The 16457-nt window shown below is 38.3% G+C and overlaps 1 protein-coding gene across 1 annotated transcript in view; it reads left to right on the top strand.

Moving 5' to 3' along the window:
• Positions 1 to 16457, top strand: part of FRYL (FRY like transcription coactivator) — a 293278-nt gene that overhangs the window by 941 nt on the left and 275880 nt on the right. The gene's annotated exons all lie outside the window — the stretch shown is intronic.

Genomic DNA, 16457 nt, shown 5'->3' with positions numbered 1-16457 from the left:
GTTCTCTATTAATGGAAGTGTTTGTATTTGAGTGCGGGGCTCCGGGCTTCTGTTGGTCAGACCGTGCTGTCGCACTCAGCCACCATTCATTCATTCTACAAATATTTGTTGAGTGCCTGCTGTGAGCCAGATACTGAAAGTTATTGGTCATTCAACAGTGAACAGTCAAACCTATCCATTTGTTTAATTAACTCCAAAAAACCTCTCAGATATCTTTACCTCTTACTGAGCCCCACTGTCACCAGCCTCATTGCATCTTTTTCACTGCCTCAAATTTATTCTCCCACAGACATATTTCAGAGAGACAGCCTATGGTGATGGATCTGAAACACAAATCCAATCCTGCGGTTGCTTCCTTAGCACCTTTTGATAGCTCCCATCATGCACAGAATATCAGGCCCTTTCATGGCTTGGCCTCTGTCCTCTTGAGCCTCACTTTCTTCTATTTTAGTGTTCACTGTAGAAACGCAGCCTGCAGCCCTTTGTACTCACAGTTCCCTGTGTGCTGTTGCTCCTGGCATAACCATCCTTCCTGCCTTGTCAATGCTATTGATATTTCGAATCCTGTTTTTCCATTACCTCCTTTGTGAAGCCTTCCCTGAAACACACCCTAAGAATTAATTACTCCTTCTTCTTACTACCTCTTTACTTTGTACATACTTCTATCAAGGCGATGTTGTTCTGCCACTGTATTGTGATCTTTGTGCTTACTTCTGTCTCTATTACAGAGCTCCTTTCAGACGGAGACCTTGGCTTATAAATCGTTATAATCCCAAATAAGATCATCAATATTAATAATTAATATTCATTTTGCTCATGGGACATGGTAAGCTGGTCTGGGCTCAGGGCCTTTGCAATGGCTGTTCCTGCTTCTATAACACTGTTCCTCCAAATGGTCACATGATTTCTTGTCTGTCGTTGCACCAGGTGTCACCACATCTGAGGCCTTCCCTGATCACCCAATTAAAATAGCTCCCCAGTCACTCTCCATGTTACTCCATTTATTATTTTCATAGAATTTATGCTCTAAAACAATTATTTGTCTAATCTCTCTCTCTCTCTCTCTCTCTTTCTCTTTCTCCCCACTCACTAAAATGAAAGATCCATAACAGTAGGAGCCTGTCTGGCATCAAAATGATTGGCACATAGTATGAAATCAATAAATGTTTCTTAAATGAATTTGAGTACATTTTTTATAAAAGAAGAAACAAAAATAGGAAAATTAGAAGACATAGTGAGCTTTATGCTGAAGCAAAATATCCTCTTTGCTTTCTGACTAGATTGTAAGGGTACAGAATACAATTTTATCATGTTCTTTATACTTACTAAGCCAGGCCTAACACTTGGCACATGGTAGATATTGATGAGTATATTTTCTGTTGCCCACGTATTTCTCAGCAATCAAGTTAACTGAAAAATTGGATTTCTTTTGAAGAAAGTGTATGGTACTCTCTGTGGGGAAAAAATAAGATTCTAAACATTTGAAGGTAAACTGGAATTTTCTGGCAGTTAGAGGTTATTGAGTCCATTGGTAATTTGGGCAATGCGGCAATCAAAGAATTCAAACATAAATTGGGTAAGAACCAAAGCCTTACTGGAAGTTGGTTCACCTTTGACTTTTTTTTAAAATTGAAGTATAGTTGATTTACAATATTGCATCAGTTTCAGGTGTACAGCAAAGTGATTCACATATTCATATAGATGATATATGTATTTTCAGATTATTTTCCATTATGGCGTTGACTGAAAAACATGCACAACCTCAAAGTTGAGAATTATATTTTATTCAGCAGAGTTCCTGAGGACATCAAGCCCAGGAGGCAGCCTCTCAGGTAACTCTGAGGGACTGCTCCAAAGGGGTAAGGGAGGAGCCAGCATATATAGGAGTTCTTGCAACAAAAAACAGGTAGTCGGAACACCAAAAGTTACTGTTAATTAAAGAACACCAGACATCTCAGGTTAATGAATTTAGTGCTTTTCTATGTATGGGAAGATGCAAGAGTCATTGAAATCATTCCTTTGATATGCACCTTAGCTATCTAGGGTCAGTATCCTATTCTTTCCCATCCTGTGTCCTGTCAGGGTTCACTGTTGGGGGTGGCTGGCATTGGACAGCCCTTTTGTCTCCATCCTGAGTTCCTTCAGGCTCATGGTGGTGGGCTGTGGTAGTGGCTGATGGCTTGATGGCCGCAGCATCCTTTGTTGATATGGCAGGCAACATTTTTTATCCACAATAGGTTATTACAAGATACTGAATATAGTGCCCTGTGCTATACAATAAATCCTTGTTTATCTACTTTATGTATAGTAGTTTGTATCTGTTAATCCCATACTCCTAATTTATCCCTCCCCCTTCTGTTTAGCCTTTGGTAACCATAAGCTTGTTTTCTATGTCTGTGAGTTTGTTTCTGTTTAGTATACAGATTTATTTGTAGTATTTTTTAGATTCCACATATAAGTGATACCATATAGTATTTGTCTTTCTCTCTCTGACTTACTTCACTAAGTCTAATATTCTCTAGGTCCATACATGTTGCTGCAAATGACACTATTTTATTTTTTATGTCTGGGTAATATTCCATTGTATGTATATATACCACATTTTCTTAAGCCAGTCGTCTGTTAATGGGCACTTGGGTTGTTTCCATGTCTTGGTTATTGTAAATAGTGTTGCCATGAACGTCGGGGTGCATGTAGCTTTTTGAATTAGAGTTTTCATCTTTTCTGGATATGTACCCAATGGCAGGATTGCTGGATCATATAGTAGATCTATTTTTAGTTTTTTAAGGAATCTCCACACTGTTCTCCATAATGGCTGCACCAATTTAAATTCCCACCAATAGTGTAGGAGGGTTCCCTTTTCTCCATACCCTCTCCAGCATTTGCTATTTGTAGACTTTTTGATGATACCCATTCTGACTGGTATGATATACCTCATTGTGGTTTTGATTTGCATTTCTCTAATAATTAGCAATGTTGAGTCTTTTTATGTGCCTGTTGGCCATCTGTGTGTCTTCTTTGGAGAGATGTCTATTTAGGCCTTCTGCCCATTTTTTGATTGGGTTATTTGTTTTTTTGATATTGAGTTGTATGGGCTGTTTGTATATTTTGGATGTTAATCCCTTGTCAGTTGCATTGTTTGCAAATATTTTCTCCCAGTCCGTAGTTTGTCTTTTCATTTTGTTGATGATTTCCTTTACTGTGCAAAAGCTTATAAGTTTGATTAGGTCCCATTTGTTTATTTTTGCTTTTATTTCTTTTGCCTTAGGAGACTAATCTAAGAAAATATTGCTATAATTTATGTCCGAGAATGTTTTGCCTATGTTCTCTTCTAGGACTTACATGGTTTCATGTCTTATATTTAGGTCTTTAAACCATTTTGAGTTTATTTTGTTTGTTTGTTTATTTATTTATTCACATTTATTTTTTTATTTTGGCTGCATCGGGTCTTCGTTGCTGTGCAAGGGCTTTCTCTAGTTGCGGCGAGTGGGGGCTACTCTTCATTGTGGTGCATGGGCTTCTTGTTGAGGTGGCTTCTCTTGTTGTAGAGCACGGGCTCTAGGCACGCGGGCTTCAGTAGTTGTGGCTCACGGGCTCTACAGCATAGGCTCAGTAGTTGTGGCACATAGGCTTAGTTGCTCTGCAGCGTGTGGGATCTTCCCGGACCAGGGCTTGAACCCGTGTTCCCTGCATTGGTAGGCGGATTCTTAACCACTGCACCATGAGGGAAACCCTCAAGTTTATTTTTGTGTATGGTATGAGGGAGTGTTCTAATTTGATTGATTTTCATGTAGTTGTCCAGCTTTCCCAGCACCACTTGTTGAAGAGACTGTCTTTTGTCTATTGTATAGTCTTTCCTCCTTCGTTGTAGATTAATTGGCCATAGGTGTGTGGGTTTATTTCTGGGTTCTCTGTCCTTTTCCATTGATCTATATGTCTGTTTCTGTGCCAATACCATGCTGTCTTGATTACTCTAACTTTGTAGTATAGTCTGAAGTCTGGACAGGTTATGCCTCCAGCTTTGTTCTTTTTCCTTAGGATTGTTTTGGCAATTCTGAATCTTTTGTGGTTCCATATGAATTTTAAGATTATTTGTTCTAGTTCTGTGAAAAATGTCATGGATATTTTGATAGGGATTGCATGAAATCTGTAGATTAGTTTGGGTAATATGGCCATTTTGACAATATTAATTCTTCCAATACAAGTGCATGGGATATTTTTCCATTTTGTTTTGAATCATCTTTAAGTTCCTTTATCAGTGTTTTATATCTTTCAGTGTATAGGTCTTTCACCTCCTTGGTTAAGTTTATTCTTAGGTATTTTATTATTTTTTAAATACAATTTAAATGGGATTTTTAAAAACTTTCTGATATTTCATTGTTAGTATAAAGAAATGCGACAGATTTATGTATATTAATCTTGTATCCTGCTACCTTGCTGAATTTATTTATTAGTTCTAGTAGTTTTTCTGTGGAACCTTAGGGTTCTTCATATAGAGTATCATGTTATCTGCAAATAATGCTAGTTTTACCTCTTCTCTTCCAATTTGGACACCTTTTATTTCTTTTTCTTGTCTGACTGCTGTGGCTAGGATTTCCAATACCATGTTGAATAGAAGTGGTGAGAGTGGGCATCCTTGTCTTGTTTCTGAATTTAGCAGGAAGGCTTTTAGCTTTTCACCAGTGAGTATTATGTTGCCTGTGGGATGGTTGTAAATGGCTTTTATTATGTTGTCCCTTTATACCCAGTTTGGTGAGAGTTTGTATCATGAGTGGTTGTTAAATGCTGTCAAATGCCTTTTCTGTATGAATTGAGATGATCATGTGGTTTTTGTCTTTCCTTTTGTTAATGTGGTATATCACATTGATTGATTTACGTATGTTGAATCATCCTTGTGATCCTGGGATGAATCAGACTGGATCTTGGTGTCCTTTTTATGTATTGTTGGATTCAGTTTGCTGATTTTGTTGAGAAGTTTTACATCTATTCATCAGAGATATTGGCTATAATTTCCTTTTTTTTGTAGTGTCTTTGTCTGGTTTTTGTATCTGGGTGATGGTGGCTTCATAGAATGAATTTGGGAGTGTTCCCTCCTTTTCAATTTTTTGGAATAGTTTGAGAAGGATAGGTATAAGTTGTTCTTTGTATGTTTGGTAGAATTACCCAATGAAGCCATCCAGTCCTGGACTTTTGTTTGCAGGGAGTTTTTTGTTTGTTTGTTTCTCTTTCTTTTTGTTTTTGTTTTATTACAGATTCTATTTCACTTCTAGTGACTGGTCTGTTCAAATTATTTGTTTCCTATTTACTCAGTTTTGGCAGACTGTATATTTTCAGAAACATATCCATTTCTTCTAAGTTCTCCAATATGCTGACATATAACTGTTCACAGTATTTTCTTTTTTCTTATTTATTTAGGTATTTCTGTGTTATCAGTTGTTATTTCTCCTCTTTCATCTCTTATTTTGTTTATTTGGGTCCTCTCTCTTTCTTTCCTGGTGAGCCTGGCTAGAGATTTGTTGATTTTGTTTATCTTTTCAAGGAACCAGCTCTTGGTTTTATTGAGCTTTCCTATTATTATTATTTTTATTTTTGATCTTCCATTTATTTCTTTCCCCTCTGATCTTTATTATTCCCTTCCTTCTGCTGACTTTCAGCTTTGTTTGTTCTTTATCTAATTCTTTTAGGTTGTGGGTTAGGTTTTCTATTTGAGATTTTTCTTGTTTCCAAGGAAGGCCTGTATCGCTATGAACTTTCCTCTTAGAATTGTGTTTGCTGCATCCCATAGATTTTGTAAGGTTGTGTTTTCATTTTTGTTTGTCTCAAGGTATTCTCTGATTTTTTTCTTTGATTTCATCATTGAGCTCTTGGTTTTTTAGTAGCATGTTGTTTAGTCTCCACGTGTTTGTTATTTTCCCATTTTTCTTTCTATGGTTCATTTCTAGTTTCATACAGTTATGGTCAGAAAAGATGCTTGAAATAATTTCTATCCTCTTAAATTTTTTTTTAACATCTTAATTGGAGTATACTTGCTTTACAATGTTGTGTTGGTTTCTCCTGTATAACAAAGTGAATCAGCTATATGTATACATATATTCCCATATCCCCTCCCTCTTGCATCTCCCTCCCACCCTCCCTATCCCACCCCTCTAGGTGGTCACAACGCACCGAGCTGATCTCCCTGTGCTATGTGGCTGCTTCCCACCAGCTATCTATTTTATGTTTGGTAGTGTATATATGTCCATGCAACTCCCTCACTTCGTCCCATCTTACACTTCACCCTGTGTCCTCAAGTCCATTCTCTACATCTGTGTCTTTATTCCTGTCCTGCCCCTATGTTCATCAGAACCATTTTTATTTTTTTTTAGATTCCATATATATGTGTTAGCATATGGTATTTGTTTTTCTCTTTCTGACTTACTTCACTCTGTATGACAGACTCTAGGTCCATCCACCTCACTACAAATAACTCATTTTCGTTTCTTTTTATGGCTGAGTAATATTCCATTGTATATATGTGTCATATCTTCTTTATCCATTCATCTGCCGATGGACACTTAGGTTGCTTCCATGTCCTGGCTATTGTAAATAGTGCTGCAATAAACATTGTGGTACATGACTCTTTTTGAATTATGGTTTTCTCAGGGTATATGCCCGGTAGTGGGATTGCTGGGTCATATGGTAGTTCTATTTTTAGTTTTTTAAGGAATCTCCATACTGCTCTCCATAGTGGCTGTATCAATTTACATTCCCACCAACAATGCAAGAGGTTCCCTCCTTTTCTCCACACCCTCTCTAGCATTTATTGTTTGTAGATTTTTTGATGATGGCCATTCTGACTGGTGTGAGGTAGCACTTGAGAAGAAAGTGTATTCTGTTTTTGGATGGAATGTCCTATAAATATCAATTAAGTCCATCTTGTTTAATGTGTCATTTAAAGCTTGTGTTTCCTTATTTATTTTTATTTTGGTTGATCTGTCCATTGGTGAAAGTGGGGTGTTAAAGTCCCCTACTATTATTGTGTTACTGTTGATTTCCCCTTTTATGGCTGTTAGCATTTGCCTTATGTATTGAGGTGCTCCTATGTTGACTGCATAAATATTTACAATTGTTATATCTTCTTCTTGGGTTGATCCCTTGATCATTATGTAGTGTCCTTCTTTGTCTCTTGTAATAGTCTTTATTTTAAAGTCTATTTTGTCTGATATGAGAATTGCTGCTCCAGCTTTCTTTTGATTTCCGTTTGCATGGAATATCTTTTTCCATTCCCTCACTTTCAGTCTGTATGTGTCCCTAGGTCTGAAGTGGGTCTCTTGTATACAGCATATATATGGGTCTTGTTTTTGTATCCATTCAGCCCATCTGTGTCTTTTGGTTGGAGCATTTAATCCATTTTCATTTAACGTAATTATCGATATGTATGTTCCTATTAGCATTTTCTTAATTGCTTCGGGTTTGTTATTGTAAGTCTTTTCCTTCTCTTGTGTTTCCTGCCTAGAGAAGTTCCTTTAGCATTTGTTGTAATGCTGGTTTGGTGGTGCTGAACTCTCTCAGCTTTTGCTTGTCTGTAAAGGTTTTAATTTCTCCATCAAATCTGAATGAGATCCTTGCTGGATAGAGTAATCTTGGTTGTAGGTTTTTCTCCGTCATCACTTTCAATATGTCCTGCCACTCCCTTCTGGCTTGCAGAGTTTCTGCTGAAAGATCATCTGTTAACCTTATGGGGATTCCCTTGTGTGTTACTTGTTGTTTTTCCCTTGCTGCTTTTAATATTTTTTCTTTGTATTTAATTTTTGATAGTTTGATTAATCTGTGTCTTGGCGTGTTTCTCCTTGGATTTATCCTGTATAGGGCTCTCTGTGCTTCTGGGACTTGATTGACTACTTCCTTTCCCATATTAGGGAAGTTTTCAACTATAATCTCTTCAAATATTTTCTCAGTCCCTTTCTTTTTCTCTTCTTCTTCTGGAACCCCTATAATTTGAATGTTGGTTCATTTAATGTTGTCCCAGAGGTCTCTGAGACTGTCCTCAATTCTTTTTTCTTTATTCTGCTCTGTGGTAATTATTTCCACTATTTCATCTTCCAGGTCACTTATCAGTTCTTCTGCCTCAGTTATTCTGCTATTGATATATTCTAGAGAATTTTTAATTTCACTTATTGTGCTGTTCATCATTGTTTGTTTGCTCTTTAGTTCTTCTAGTTCCTTGTTAAACGTTTCTTGTATTTTCTCCATTCTATTTCCAGGATTTTGGATCATCTTTACTATCATTACACTGAATTCTTTTTCAGGTAGAATGCCTATTTCCTCTTGATTTGTTTGGTCTGGTGGGTTTTTACCTTGCTCCTTCATCTGCTGCGTATTTCTCTGTCTTCTCATTTTGCTTAACTTACTGTGTTTGTTGTCTCTGTTTCGCAGGCTGCAGGTTCGTAGTTCCCATTGTTTTTGGTGTCTGCCCCCAGTGGGTAAGGTTGGTTCAGGGGCTTGTGTGGGCTTCCTGGTAGAGGGGACTGGTGCCTGTACTCTGGTGGGTGGGGCTGGATCTTGTCTTTCTGGTGGGCAGGGCCGTATTCGGTGTTGTGTTTTGGGGTGTCTGTGAACTTAGTATGATTTTAGGCAGCCTCTCTGCTAATGGGTGAGGTTTTGTTCCTGTCTTGCTAGTTGTTTGGGATGGAGTGTCCAGCACTGTAGCTTGCTGGTTGTTGAGTGGAGCTGGGTCTTAGCATTGAGACAGAGATCTCTGGGAGAGCTCTTGCTGATTGATAGATATTACATGGGGCCGGGAGGTCTCTGGTAGTCTAATGTCCTGAACGTGGGTCTCCCATCTCAGAGACTCAGGCCTGACACCAGGCCAGAGCTCTAAGACCCTGTCAGCCACACGATTTTGTCTGATATCTTCAGCAGAAAAGGTATAGCCCAACAAAGGAAACTTTTTGCTTCCTTTGTAGGAACTTAGGTGACATGGGAAAACCCTATGCCTGTTCAAAAGTGTGGGGCTCCCCTCTTCTCATCTCTGAGATGAGCTGCTGGCTGGGCTTTTTCAGCAGAGAAACGCCAGTGAACCTCATCCAGTCCGCCCCACTAAGGATAAGGGAGGATCCTCTTAAATTTTTTGAGGCTTGTTTTGTGACCTAGTATGTTTTCTATCCTAGAGAATGTTCCATGTGCTCTTGAAAAGAATGTGTATTTGGATGTAGTGTCCTATAGATAGCAATTAAGTTCAACTGATCTATTGTGTCATTTAGGACCTCTGTTGCCTTACTGGTTTTCTGTCTGCATGATCTGTCCATTGATGTCAGTGGGGTGTTAAAGTCTCCTACTATTATTGTATTCCTGTCAACCTCTCTCTTTATATCTGTTAGTATTTGATTTATATATTTAAGTGTTCCTATATTGGGTGCTTATATGTTAATGAGTATAATACCCTCATCTTGTATTGATCCCTTTATCATTATATAATATCCTTTTTTGTCTTTCTTTATGGCCTTTGTTTTAAAGTCTATTTTGTCTGATATGAGTACTGCTACCCTCGCTTTCTTTTCATTTCCATTTGCATGAAATATCTTTTTCCATCCTCTCACTTTCAATATGTTTGTGTCTTTCACCCTGAAGTGATCTCTTATAGGCAGTATATTGTAGATTGTTTTTTCTTTTATCCAATCTGCCACTCTTTTTTTTATCAGAGCATATATTTCATTGACACTTAAAGTAATTATTGATAGGTATGTACTTATTGCCATTTAAACCTTGCTTTCCAGTTGTTTTTGTAGTTATTTGTTCATCTCTTCTTTTTGTTTTTCCTTTTGTGGTTTGATGATTTTCTTTTGTAGTATGCTTGAGATTCTTTGTTTTTTGTGAATCTGTTGTATGTTTTTGATTTGTGATTACCATGGAGTTCAAGTATACTGATGCATTACTATATCTACTTGCTTTAAACTGATAGTCATACAAGTTCAAACACATTCTAAAAGATCTAAATTTTTATACTCCCCTCCCCCATCTTGTGATTTTGCTGACCTATTTTACATCTTCATGCTTATCCTTTTGCTGTTAATTTTAGTTATAATCGCCTTTACAAATATTTTTTTTGGTTTTTAGTCTAGGTACTGGCTAATTTAAGTGATCTTCAATCCTTTTTTATATTTGCCTTTCCTACTGTGGTTTTCCCTTTCCAATAGATTCTTACTTCTTTTCCATTTAGAGAAGACCCTTCAATACTTCTTTTAGGGTAGGGTTAGTACTGCTGAATTCTTTTAGTTTTTGCTTGTCTGAGAAATTCTTTATCTCTCCTTTTATTCTCAATGATAATCTTTCTGGGTAAAACATCTTAGGTTGCAGGTTTTCCCCTTTTAGGACTTTGAATGTATCATGCCACTCCCTCTGGTCTGTGAAGTTTCTGCAGAGGAATCAGCCAATATCCTTATGGGGGTTGCCTTGTAACTAACTCTTTGTTTTTCTCTTGCTGACTCTAGAGTCCTCTCTTTTTTTTTTTTTTTTTTCTTAAGAGTCCTCTCTTTAACTTTTGTCATTTAATTATGGTATGTCTTGGTGTGGGTCTGTTTGGATTCATCTTATTTGGGACCCTCTATGCATCCTGTAACTGGATATCTGTTTCCTTCTTTAGGTTTGGGAAATTTTCAAACGTAATTTCTTCAGATACATTTTTGCTCCCCTTTTCTCTCTCTTCTTTTTCTGGAACCTCTATTATGTATAGGTCGGCACACTTTATATTATACCATAGATCTCACATGTTGCTTTCTTTTTTTTTTTTAATTTGTCTTTTTGTATGCTGTACTGATTGGGTGGTTTCCATTATTCTGTCTTCCAGATCACTTATTCATATTTCTGTGTCACTTAGTCAGCTATTCATTGTTTCTAGAATTGTTTGAGAATGGAAAGAGGTACCTGGGAGGTTGTTGTCTTTATGGTCAAAACCATAGGTCAAAACTGGTCAAAACTCAGGCTCAGGTCAAAACTCCTGAGCCTCAGGAGTAAAGTCTAAATTTATCCACATATAGGGTCCACTATAGTTTTCAGATTCTAATCAAGCACTTCTTGAAGACTCTCCAAAAAGCAGGCTTCCAGGGGGATGTGAATTCACTGGCAGATTGGCAGCTTGCTCCAAATAAGCATAGTTTTAGGCAAATGAAGTTTCAAGACTTATCCCCAGTTCTTGCTTGCAAACACATCACCATTCCTCAGTCTCTTCTATGGAGAAATCTTGCATCTGCTACTGTATACATTTCTTCAGGAGCTGGGTGGAAGGCAGAAATCTTGGAATCCTACCATGCATATGAACTTAGGCTTGGCCATATTTTCCTGGGGCATATTTTGTGTTTGGTTGCCCTCTAACAGCAGAAGAGATAAAGAGAAGCATCAATAAAATCAGGGGCCAATGTTTCTGTATTAACGTGAACCTAAGAAGAAAGAGTCAGTTAATATTGCTGAGATCCTAAATCATATAAAATTATAAGAAAGCCCCTAGTACAGGGCCCAACATTTAGTTTACATGCAATGAATATGAATTTCTTTTTGCTTTCCTTGAAGAGTTGAAGTACTGGAAAGGAACTTGAAAAAAAAAAAGAGACAGAGAGGGCTAAGTATATACGTGATGTATTCATTTCTGGCTAACAGTCACAAATAATTGTCCAAATTTCTAATTAAAATAAGTTTATTATTTTTTAATTTATTTATTTTTTGCTGCGTTGGGTCTTCATTGTTGAGTGCAGGCTTTCTCTAGTTGTGGCGAGTGGGAGCTACTCTTCGTTGCGGTGCTCGGGCTTCTCATTGCGATGACTTCTCTTGTTGTGGAGCACAGGCTCTAGGTGCGTGGGCTTCAGTAGTTGCAGCACGTGGGCTCAGTAGTTGTGGCTCACGGGCTCTAGAGCGCAGGCTCAGTAGTTGTGGCGCACGGGCTTGGTTGCCCTGCAGCATGTGGGATCTTCCCGGACCAGGGCTCAAACCTGTGTCCCCTGAATTGGCAGGGGGATTCTTAACCACTGCGCCACCAGGGAAGCCCAAGAAGTTTATTTTTAAGGGCAATATGGGGCTTCCAATGGTGAAGTAGTCTAGTGCTAACCAATGCTGTTTGGTAGCTTATAAATTCCAATTATATCATTTCTTTATTCTTTCATCTTTACCTCCAGTATCATGAGTGTTGTGTTCAAATATGAATCTACCTTTTGTTTTTTTTTTTTGGTTGCGTTGGGTCTTCGTTGCTGTGCATGGGCCTTCTCTAGTTGTGGCGGGTGGGGGCTACTCTTCGTCGCGGTGTGCGGGCTTCTCATTGCGGTGGCTTCTCTTGTTGCAGAGCACGGGCTCTAGGCACGCGGGCTTCAGTAGTTGTGGCACACGGGCTCAGTAGTTGTGGCTCATGGGCTCTAGAGCGCAGGCTCAGTAGTTGTGGCGCACGGGCTTAGTTGCTCCACGGCATGTGGGATCTTCCTGGACCAGGGCTTGAACCCATGTCCCCTGCACTGGCAGGCAGATTCTTAACCACTGCACCACCAGGGAAGTCCTGAATCTACTTTGTTGTAACTATGCAGAGTCAACTCTTTGTGAAAGGTTAGAGAAGAAGAATTTTTTCCACATCTAGGTAATTCTTTCTTTTACTGAGAATCTTTTCACTACAATGAATATTTATAAACAAAGACTTTCTGAATAGCCATCCCTGCTTTTCTTTTTGTTATGACCCTTTCATTTTTAGGCAGAAGCAGGGGAGGGGGTTGGGAGGGCCAGTCCTCCACAGGAGGTGACCCTTGCTGTAGTGCTCCTCATGCTATCAATCAACTAGAGAATCATCTGTCCTACTTTAGATTTCAGAAGCCATCTTGCACATCTGCTGTGACTTTTCTAATGTCACTTATAGAACCCACTCAAAGCTGTTAGATGAATTAGGGGAACCAGAGTGCAGCTGCATGTAGCTGACTTTGAATTTTTGCAGCTGGCTTCTATATGGCAATCTCAGTTTTGAAGTTATTTTTTTAAGAAATTAGAACCACAAAGTGAATAATTCATTTTATAATAATAACTCCTAAGAGAGTGAACCTTAAACTTCTTTTAAAGTTGAAAAAAATATATATTTTAACAACTCCCACAAAATGTTTAATATTCAAGCCAACTGTAAATATTTAAATAATGGTTCATGAGTTTCTTTTAAGAAAAAGTATTACATGAAAAAAATGTTTTTAAAACTTGACTCAAGAGTCAAGGTGTTTCTGATATGGAAGCAAGTTTGAGGTCTAGAAATCTAAAGTATTACCAGCTTCAGGACAGTTTCCCTATTTCAACTTTAAATAGACCAAAAATGTAAGCATTTACTTATTCATCTATGCAGGAAATGAGAACTTTCACATTCTTATGATGTTAAAACACAGAATTTTGCAAGTTTACTGGCCCAGAATATTAAACCATAGGAAATTAGTCATGGCTGCATGCTTATATACTCTGAAAATTTTGTTCAATGATTTTCTCAGTCTTAATTCCTGTAGCATTTTCAAATTCCTTTTTGATAACACTTACACCACCACAATTATTTGTTTACCTGTTTGACTCACAAGACTAATTCTTGCAAGAAAAGGGACTTTACCCCTGCATGTTTGTATCAGCAGTATCATTCATACTGGGCTCTTTTTTATTATTTATTTATTTTTTAGGCTCTTTTTTAAATTGTTAAATGAAAAGTCATTTATGTATGTAATAGAATATGTGTTCTGGTATTTCTTGAAAGGAACTTTAAGAGATGCAATGAGAAACCAGGGGCTCCCATCACAACATCTGCCAGCCTACCTGCATCTGTGCCCATATAGTCTGTCTTTCCTCCTGTTACTGTGGATCTTCTGCCTGTGTTCCTATCCAAGACCCGCCCTACACTTGTAAGGTAGATCCCATCCTCTCCAATCTACTCAAGGTCATCCCTTCAGCAGTTTTATTCACTCTCTCCCACATCACTGATTTCCTTTCACTGTTGGAAAATTCCCGTCAGCTTATAAACAATCTATAATTCTCACACCTTTAACAACACCCCCCCCCAATTTCTCTTGAGCTCACTTCCTATTCTTTTGCTCTTTTATGGCAAAACTCCTTGAAAGAATTTTCTGTACTTCCCCTCTCCATTTCCTCTTCTCCCAGTCCTCTTGGACCTACTTCAAGCATGTTTTTTCCCTTACTCTTCCACTGTAAATGCCCTTGTAAAAGTCCCCATGACCTCCATGTTACTAAACTGATTTTTCAATTCTCAATTCTTGTATTACTTGACCTATTCTGAGAGAAGCATTTGACACAGTTGATCACTCCTTATTTAAACATTTTCTTCACTTGATTCCAAATGTCCCACTTTTCCATTCTTTTTTTAAATCTTACTGGTCATTCTTTCTCAGTATCTTTTGCTAGTTCCTCCTCATCTCTCTGACTTCTAAATTTTGGGTACACTTGGATTCAGACTTTGGACATCTCTGTGGTCACTTTCTTGGTAATCTCATACATTTCGAGGTTTAAATAACATCTGTGCTCTGATAACTCCCAAATTTAAGTTTTCCAGTACAGACCCCTCTCTCTGGAACTTGACTCATATATCTGTCTATACATATATGTTTAATAGACATCTCAAACTTTGCATATCCCAGACCAAATTTCTGATTTCCAGCTCCACAACAGAAAAAAATTAACCTCTTATTTAATTTTCTCCATCTCACTTAAAGGCAATTCCTCTTTCTAATTTATTGGGCTAAAATCCTCGGAGGCATCCTGTCCTTGACTCCCTTTTTGTCTCACACCCTACATACACTCACTTGGTAAATCCTATTGGCTCTATCTTCAAGTCACATCTCCATAATCTGAATCCTTCTCACTAGACCCACGACCACTACCCTGGTCCACATCATCATCATCTCTTGCCCAAATAATTGCTCAAGGCAACTAACTGCTCTTTCTACCTTGCCTCAGTTTACTCTTAACATATAAATCACACTGATCTTGTTAAAATCCAGGTCAGATATTCACTCCTCTTCTTAGAACCCTCCAATTGCTTCCTGGCTTTCTCCAGGAAATGACAAAATCCTTATGATGGCTCACAAGACCCTGCAATCTTTCTCTGCCTCCTTTCTGACCTCATTTTCTTTTTTTTTTGGCCACACCATGTGGCTTGCGGGATCTCAATACCCTGAACAGGGATTGAACCCGGGCCATGGCAGCGAAAGCCCAGAATCCTAACCACTAGGCAATCAGGGAACTCCCACTGACCTCATGTTCTACTGCTCTTCCCCTTCTAACTACAATACAGCAACACTGCTCTTGCATTTTCTCAAACAGGCTGAGCAGGCACCCATCTTGGGACGAATGTAATTGTTCCCTCCTCTGGGTGGGGTATCTGACTGCCCTAGGATATCAACCTCTCATCTACTTCAGATCTTTGCTGAGCTGTCATCTTCTCAATGAGCCTTTCTTGATCATCCTGTTTAAAAATTGCAGCACTTTTTCTTCTCTCCCATCCTCAACCCTTGCCCGTCACTAGCATTTCCCATTCCCTCTCCTACTCCCTGACTTTTTTTCCCCTCTCATGGCACTTACTGCCACCTGACCTATGTTTTACTTATGCCTTTTCTGTCTCTAGGTAAGCACTATGTGGGCAAGATTGTAATTTTTTCACTAATGTATCCCTAGTGCCTAGAAAAGGGCCTGTTACTTACTTAGGTGCTCAACTAATATTTGTTAAAAGACAGAATGAATAAAAGATTTATAGTCATTAATGAGTGTATACGATATGCCAGGGACTGGATAAAGAGCACAAACGCTAAAAAAAACAAAACAAGACAAAATCAAACACAAACACAGCCTCTGCTGCTAAAAAGCTAAGTTCATCAGTGGCGATAATAATAATGGTTGATATTTGTCAAGTACTTACTTTGTGCCAGGCACTGTTCTAAGAATTTTCCATGTCACATCATTTAAATCTCAAAACAAAGTAAGAGATGACTACTATTAAAATAATAGTTTTACAAATGAGGGGACTGAAGCACAGAAATTAAGTAGGTCAGTGTCATAGAGCTGTAACCAGTGATACCAGGATCCAGATCTTTACACTCTGACTCTGGAATCCATATGCTTAACTACTTAAGTGTGCAGTTTATAATGCAATAAAATTACTACTGTAATTAAGGGGATCCTAGGGCATCATAGGGAAACATAGTAGGGCAAGGTTTTTGGAAGAGGTAATTTTGAGAGACAAATGAGTTAGTTGAAGGGAGGAAAAGGGAATGGGTGCTCAAGGAGGAGAGTGCAGCATATACACCAACAGGTGAGAGAGTGGGGTGCTTTGGGCATCCAAAAAATAATGATATTAGTTATAGCTAGAGAAGAAGTAGTAGAGAGAAAGTGTTAAGAGTAATAGACAGAGACCGTACCATGCAGGGCCTCATATGTCATAGAAAGGATTTTCCATTTTTTCTTGAAGGCAGTAGGGA

Source organism: Delphinapterus leucas, chromosome 5 (assembly GCF_059928025.1).
Source record: "Delphinapterus leucas isolate spDelLeu-1000000601 "Yukka" chromosome 5, BTC_Dleu_Yukka2, whole genome shotgun sequence".
Taxonomy (NCBI): Eukaryota; Metazoa; Chordata; class Mammalia; order Artiodactyla; family Monodontidae; genus Delphinapterus; species Delphinapterus leucas.
The sequence above is the reverse complement of the archived record's forward strand: the minus strand, read 5'-3'. Positions and strand labels throughout refer to the sequence as shown.